The following is a 7562-nucleotide window of genomic DNA, read 5'->3' as shown; positions in this document are numbered from 1 at the left end:
CAGCTTGAAGCGTAGCCACCGAGCCCCTGGCACCAGCTCTGGGAGGGGGACGAGAGGGGAGGAAGACCTCCTTCTACGTCTTCCCCTTCCATGCCATCTTCTTCATCTTGGACTGGAAGCCCCCTCGAACAGCTCGGGCCCCACATTAGAGCCTCCACCTTCGCCCAGGTACCCACTAGGCTCGGCCCTGGAGCTGATTCTCCCGGGGGCCTTGTTTATCCGCGCTTAGCCACGCCCCCATGCGCTTAGCCACGCCCCCAGGATCTTGGGGGAGCTAAAGTTCTTCTTCCCCTTCATCCCAGCCATCAGCGCCCCCCCCTCTTCCCCGGGCTCCGCTAAGCAGATTCATTATTCTACCAGGACCCTCCCAAATCTTGTCCGTCCCCACCCTCGCCTTCCAGCTTTTCCCGCAGCTCGGGCCCTGAGCTCCCACATCCGGCTCATCCAGGCCGGGTTATGAGACTCGCCCAGTTGTGAAGCTGGGGGGGCGGGGGGGGGACCAGCTGGCCGTGTCAGTCGGAGCTGGCTCGGAAGTGGGGGGGGGGGGGAGAGAGGGAGAGTAGAAAACCTGATGATGGATTTCAGGAATACAGGACCGCCTTCGTCCAGTCTCTAATCCCTTGAAGGTAAACACTTCACCTTGACCCAGACCGTGATTGGCAGGCAGGAGACCAAGAGCAGAAGTAGTTGGCCTTTGGCCACCCAGGCACAAAGTGGAAACTTGGGGGCCAGACTGAGGTGGGCTTGAGTCCCCTCCCTCTCCGCTTTTTGACTGTGGGAACCTGGGAAGTGAGAGATTGTGACTCTCCCTAACCTTTTTCCTGTGAGCCTGACTCTCCAAGCTCTGTCCTTGGTGCTGGAAACTTTTTTTTTTTCCTGATCGTGGACCCCGAGCTCTTTCGTTCAAAGTTAGCACTCTACCACGTTGAACCACAGCTCCACTTCTGGTTTTGGAGTAGTTAGTCTGAGTCTCATAGACTTTTCTGCCTGGGCTGGCTTCCAACGGCAATCTTCACCTTCTAAGTAGCTAGAATGACCGCATACACCATGCTAAATGGCTTATAGAGATTCTTACCTCCAATGAAAACCAAAAGTGGAGCAGTGGTGGAGCTCCAGCTTTAAGTGAAAAATCTGAGGGCCAAAACCAAGGTCATGAGTTCAAGCCCCAGTCCCAGCTCAAAACACAAACCAACATAAATAGAATAAACTGGGCACCAGTGGTTCATGCCTATAATCCTAGCTATTCAGGAGGTTGACATCTGAAGATTGAGGCTCAAAGTCAGCATGGGACAGGGAAGTCTGGGAGACTCTAATCCCCAGTGAACCACCAGAAAACTGGTGCTGTGGTTCAAAGTGGTACAGCACTAGCTTTGAGCAAAAAGAGCTCAGGGACAGAGTCCAAGCCATGAGTTCAAGTCTCATGAAACAAAGCTTGGTAAAAACAAAACAACAACAAAATAAGAATAGGAACAGACTGTACTGAGTGCCCCAGAGGACTATGGGAACCCAGGGTTGTGCTGATCCTGATGTGGGGGAGGGGACTAAAGCCCCGGATTAATGACAAAATGATAGAATGACAGACTGGGAGGGGGGAGATAGAAGGAAGTGATGTGCATAGATGAGTCACAGCTTCTTATCCTTGAAATGCTCCCAGCCCTACTACCCAGGGGCTGGACACTGGCAGGGCCCTGGGTGCAGTAGCCTGGTTTTCCCTCTGCCAAGTTCTCTGGATGCCCACAGCTGGGGAGAAGAGGGAAGAAGAGCAGGGCCAATGAGGAATGCCTGTCAAGCATTCGCTAATGGTGGTTTTGAGTACAGCTGATGGAGCTCTTTTCCTTGTAAGTGTTTTCACAGGGAGATGTGAAGGGGGTTGTACTGGAGGGGATGGAGAAGAGAGATCATAGACTCTTTTGTTCTCTCCTCTCCCTCTCTCTCTTTCTCTTAGTGGTTTTTGGTTTTTGCCAGTCTGGGGATTTGAACTTAGGGCCCCTGGCTGTCCCTGGCTTTTTTTTTTTTTCTCAAAGCTAGTACTCTACCACTTGAATCAGATTGCTACTTTGGACTTTTTCTGAGTACTTTATTGGAAAGAAGAGTGTCACAGGGGCTGCAAGATAGGCCTGGTGATAGAGTGCTTGCCTAGCATGCGTGAAGACCCGTGTTTGATTCCTTGGTACCACATACATAGAAAAAGCTGGAAGTGGTGCTGTGGCTCAAGTGGTAGGGGTCTAGCCTTGAAAAAGCCTAAGGATGATTCCCAGACCCTGCGTTCAAGCCCCAAGACTGGCAAAAAAAAAAAGTGTCACATACTTCCTTGCCCCAGGGTGGCTTTGAACTGTGCTCCTCACATCTCAGCCTCCTCAGCCGCTAGGATTACAGGTGTGAGCTAGCAGTGCTTATTTTGTTGTTTGTTTTGGGGTGTGTGTATGCCACTATTAAGGCTTGAACTCAGGACTTATTCACTTTCCCTTAGCTTGTTCACTCAAGGCTGGTACTCTACCACTTGAACCATACATAATTCTACTAGTTTTTGCTGGTTAATTGGATATAAGAGCCATGGACTTTCTTGCCTGGGTTAGATTTAAACCTGTATCCTCAGAGCTCAGCCTCTTGAGTAGCTAGGATTAGAAGAATGAGCCCACAGTTCAATGTACCACAGTTCAATGTACCACAGTTCAATGTAGGAAAGAACTGTTTATTGAATGAATAAATAAAATAACTCGGAAGGGCTTTAAAAAAGACTGGATAAGAGGCCAGGAGTTTGGCCTAGTGGTAGAGTGCTTGCCTAGCATGCACCAAGACCCGGGTTCGATTCCTCGGTACCACACACATACATAGAAAAAAAAAAGCCAGAAGTGGTGCTGAAGCTCAAGTGGTAGAGCTCTAGCCTTGAGAAAGTCCAAGGACAGTGCTCAGGCCCTGAGCTCAAGCCCAGGCAAAAGCCAGGGCAAAAAAGTTTGTGAGACTCTTATCTCCAATTAATGACCAAAAAAGGTACAAATTGAGGTATGATTCCAGTGATAGGGCAACAGCCTTGAGCAACAAAAAACAAAAACAACTCAGGAACAGGCTGGGAATGTGGCTTAGTGGTAGAGTGTTTGTCTACCGTACACGAAGTCCTGGATTCAATTCCTCAGTACCACGTACACAAAAAAAGTCGGAAGTAATGCTGTTTCTCAAGTGGTAGAGTACTAACTGAGAAACAAACAAACAAACAAACAAACAAAAAACTCAAGGATAGTGCCCAGGCCCTAAGTTCAAGCCCCAGAACTGGCCTCTAAAAAATAAATATTTTGGGGGGAGGGGCAGGAGTGTAGCCTAGTGGTAGATTGCTTGCCTAGCATGCATAAAGCCCTGGGTTTGATTCCTCAGTACCACATACACAGAAAAAAAGACAGAAGTGGTGCTGTGGTTCAAGTGGTAGGGTGCTATCCTTGAGAAAGCCCAAGGACAATGCTCAGGCCCTGAGTACAAGCCCCAGGACTGGCAAAAAATTTTTTTCTTTTTTTTGGGGGGTTGCTGGGGATAGAACTCAGGGTCTCATACCTTCCTGGAATCCCTGAGCACTCAACCCTAGCCTGAAGGCTATTCTTGAAGAAGGTTTCCTTGCTAATGCTCCACCATCAGAGGACAAGCAAGGACTGCTCTGAATCTGACACAGTGGCTGGGTGTGGGGAGATGTTTACCAGAAACTTGGAGGTTGAAGCCCACATCCTACCCCCTCATCCTGGCCTCTGGGTCCCTGGAGCCCCTACCCTAGCCAGCCTAAGATATGTCAACACAGCTAAGGTGGCTTTGCTGCCTTCTGGTCAGAACAACGTTTGCCCTGAGGATCTGGGAGGGGGTTGCTATGGAGACAGGTACCCCCCTCCAGGCCTGGAAGACACTGCAGGGGGAGGGCTATGTCTCCACCTCAACTCTGTATTTGAGAGCAGACTCCACTCTCTGGGCTCCAAGTCCTATTTCTATCTGTCCATATCTCTGTCTTGGAACCATTTCATTATGTCTGCTTCTCTTTTCTTCTGGAATTAAGGTGTCCTGTCTCCTGTCTCATTCTCTATGTCTCACACTCTCTCTGGATCCCCAATTCTGTATTTCTGAATTTCTGTCTCTCCAGGTTGTTCTCCCCTCCTCTCTCTTTCTCTCCCCCTTTTCCCCAGGTTTCATAGTTCTTTATCTTTTCAATGGCCATGTTTTTTAATATGAATACTAGGGCTTGAACTCAAAACCTCCAGCCCTTACTTAGCTTTTTCCCTCAAGGCTGGCGTTCTACGACTTGAGCCACACCTCCACTTTCAGAGTTTTTGCTGGTTAATTGGAACTAAGGGTCTCCAGGACATTTTTATTCTGCTTGGGTGGACTTTGAACCTCCATCTTCAGATCTCATCCTTTTGAGCAGTTAGGATGACAGACATTTGGGGCAGGCATTTGACCTGTTTGTTCATCTCTCCAGGCTTCTGTTTGGTATTGGTCCCCTTCACACTTTGTGGGGCCGGGAATGGAAATGGAGATCTCTCTGCTCCTCCATGTTGGTGGGTCTGGCCTCCTGAGGCTGCCTCCGTTGAGTGGGGTGCCAATGTCTCATGCTTGTAATCCTAGATGCTCAGGAGGCTGTAATCTGAGGATTGCAGTTTGAAGCCAGCCCAGGGAGTCTCTGTCTCTGTCTGTCTCTGTCTCTGTCTCTCTGTGTCTCTGTCTCTGTCTCTCTGTCTCTGTCTCTCTCTCTCTCTCTCTGCCTCTGCCTGAGACCATCTCTCTCTTCAGTCCTGAATCCCACAGGGCTATCGCTGCCTCAGTCCCCACAGGAAATCCTTTCTTCCCATATCTCTCTGCCTCATTTCTCCTGCACCATCTGCCAGCACCCCAGGTCCCCACCTGCTTCCCACTGGTTTTGCTTGGCAAAACAGCCCCATAGTGTGTGTGGGGGGAGATATAGGCCTTCCAGATTCTTCCCTATTATTGCCTCCTGGGCAGGGGCATTGTCTGGTCAGGGTGAGGGGCCATAGGGAGTGAGAGTCAAGAACCAGAAAAGCAATGATGAGGAAAATGGAAAGAGAGAGACAGAGACACAGACAGACAGACAGACAGACAGAAATCAGAGAGGCAGAATCAGAGAGAAAGAATGTGGGATTAGTAGAGAGAAGGAGAAATGGCAGATTTAGACCAAAGAGGGATGCAGAAGGTAGGGTGAAAGGGACAGAGAGACAGACAGAGTAAGAGAGAGAAGATGGACAGACAGAGAGAGACACAGATAGGTCTGGAAAGACAGACAAGGAGGAGGAAGCTGGGGATTGGAGAGAGGCAGGATGCTAAATTTAGAAACAGGAAAAGCAGAAGACCACGGGTAGGGTTGACAGTTTGGGGAGCTGTGTCCCCTGGGGTGGGGTTGAGCTGAGGGGCTGGGTAGTCAGGAAGGCCCTGGGCTACTTCTCTGACTCAGTTTTCTAGAATTTGTCTTTCATGTGTGTGTGTCTGTCTATCTGTGTCTGTGTGTACCTTAGTGTCTTTACTCAGAGCTTTACCACTTGAGCCACGGCTCCACTTTTGGCTTTTTTCCCCTATTTCACTGGAGTTAAGAGTCTCTCTGACTTTCCTCCTGGCCCAGGCTAGCTTTGAACCATGATCTTCAGGTTTCAGCCTCCTGAATAGCTGGGATTACAGGCGTGAGCCACCAGGCCTGGCCATTCCTACAGCTTGGGAGCTGCAGAACCTGTTGGCTGACCGCCCCCTCCCCCGTGGTCCTGCTCTTCCTCCCCAGATCCTGTGAAATGTTATAGATCTAGGAAGACTGAGCTGGGCATCGGCCAGTCAGGGACCTCTGTCGTCTGTCTGTCTGTCTGTCTGTCTCTCCCCCCTCTTCCTGTCCTTCTCTGTCTCTCTCTTTCCTTCTAGATCTTTCTGGACTCTGGTTTCTTTTCCTGTCTCTCACACCACCTCGGTCCCTCCTCTTCCTTTCTAGTATCCTTCCTCCCCATTCCCCAGTGGAGTGACCTCCAGGCCTTCTTAGAACCCAGGAGACTCCCTCTCAACCCCAGCCTCTCCTTGAGGTACCGGGACATCTTAGACTCCCTTTCCAACTCCTTTCCCAGGATCCACAGGGCGCCAGGAATGTGGAGCAGAGGGCAGAGAGGCCCCCAGGGACCAGGCTACAAGGACCCCCCCCACCCCTCCACCCCCACTCCCTCAGACTTGTCTCCTTCCAGCTTCTGGTGTGAACATCACGTCCCTTGTTATATCCTCTTTCTCTCCTGGGGCTCTGGACCTCAGTTTCCCTTCTGCAAAATGGGCAGATTGTGTGGTCTCTGTCCCATTTTTCTTCTGGGTCCTAGGGGAGGGTGCATTCGTAGTGTGGATGGAGGATGAGGGCTCTGGGGGTGGGGGCCAGGTAAGCTGCTCTCCTCTGACCCTGGACAGATGTACAACCATCCCCTGCCTTTCCCCCTCCCTCCCAGGGCAAAGAGGAGCCTGAAGACAGCGCATGATCCACGGGATTGGGGGATCTGAGGGGAGCCACACACACCTGGGTGAATTTCCCCTGCTGAGCACACGTGTTGAAGATGGCAGTGTCCGTCCTCCTGTGCCACACATGGCCTGGCTCACATGCCATTCAGTGAGTGTGACCTTGCTACTGGGATGGTGACACAGTGGGGTTGTGTTTCTGTCTATGTGTGGAAAGAGTGCACAGCCCAGGGGTGTGTGTGTGTGTGTGTGTGTGTGTGTGTGTGTGTGTGTGTGTGTGTGTGTATGGTGGCCACCTGTAGGTAGGTGACAGTCTGGGAGCCTCTGGGTGTGGTTGCAGTTGTAAATGGTAAATGAGAGCAAGGATCAGGGTGTGAGATTGGAGAGCCAGGTGTGACATGGACCTGTGCATGTGTGTGAATGTGGCTGTGTGTGGCTGTGGCTGGAAGGGACCTGGGTGCTGAAAGTGGGAGACGGCAAACCGGAGGGTGACTCCCACTCCACTGCCCTCTGCCCCCCCCTCTACCACAGAGCTCCCCCCTCCCGCCCTCAGTTCCGCCCTCGCCCTGCCCCCTCCCACCACTCCAGGCTGCCAGTGCGTGTCACCTCCTCCATCCACAGCTCAGGCGAAACACGAGACACGGGAGGCCACGGTGACAGGGGCACCGGGGGAACAGGACTAGGGACAGGTGAGACCAACTTTCCTCCATCGTACCCCATTTCCCTTGCTCCCAGCTCCCCCTTCCTCTCCTTCTCCCTCTTTTTCTCTCTCCTCTTCACTGGTGTCTTTGTCTCTTTCTCTCTCTGACCCAGGCTGTCTCTTGATGTCTGTACTGTATTTTAATCTGTCTCTATTTAGCTTCTATATTGCGTTCTTTCTAGATGGATATCTCTCTTCTCCCATTCTGTCTCTCCCATATCTCTACCTTCTTTGTCTCCTAGTCCACATTATTATTATTATTGTTATTATTATTTTGGTTAGACTCTGGTCCCTTGCTATGTCTGGTTGCTCACTCTCTGTAATTCTGTCTCATGTATCTTTGAATCCCTGCCTTTCTGAGGTTCTACAATGGCCCCCTCTGCTTTGCTTTTTTTCTTTTCTCTCT

At 50.9% G+C, this 7562-nt stretch overlaps 1 long non-coding RNA gene across 2 annotated transcripts; it reads left to right on the top strand.

Moving 5' to 3' along the window:
* The first annotated feature begins 22 nt into the window (after nucleotides 1-22).
* LOC150043698 (uncharacterized) lies at nucleotides 23-7408 on the top strand. Of its 2 annotated transcripts, none has more exons than XR_016533391.1 (3): nucleotides 23-168; nucleotides 6450-6607; nucleotides 7078-7408. It is a non-coding gene; the product is annotated as an uncharacterized LOC150043698 (long non-coding RNA). The 2 variants fall into 2 exon arrangements; XR_016533390.1 differs by having other exon boundaries at nucleotides 7045-7408.
* Nucleotides 7409-7562: the final 154 nt, after the last annotated feature.

Source organism: Megascapheus bottae, chromosome 31 (assembly GCF_031878675.1).
Source record: "Megascapheus bottae isolate mThoBot1 chromosome 31, mThoBot2.hap1, whole genome shotgun sequence".
Classification (NCBI taxonomy): domain Eukaryota; kingdom Metazoa; phylum Chordata; class Mammalia; order Rodentia; family Geomyidae; genus Megascapheus; species Megascapheus bottae.
The sequence above is the reverse complement of the archived record's forward strand: the minus strand, read 5'-3'. Positions and strand labels throughout refer to the sequence as shown.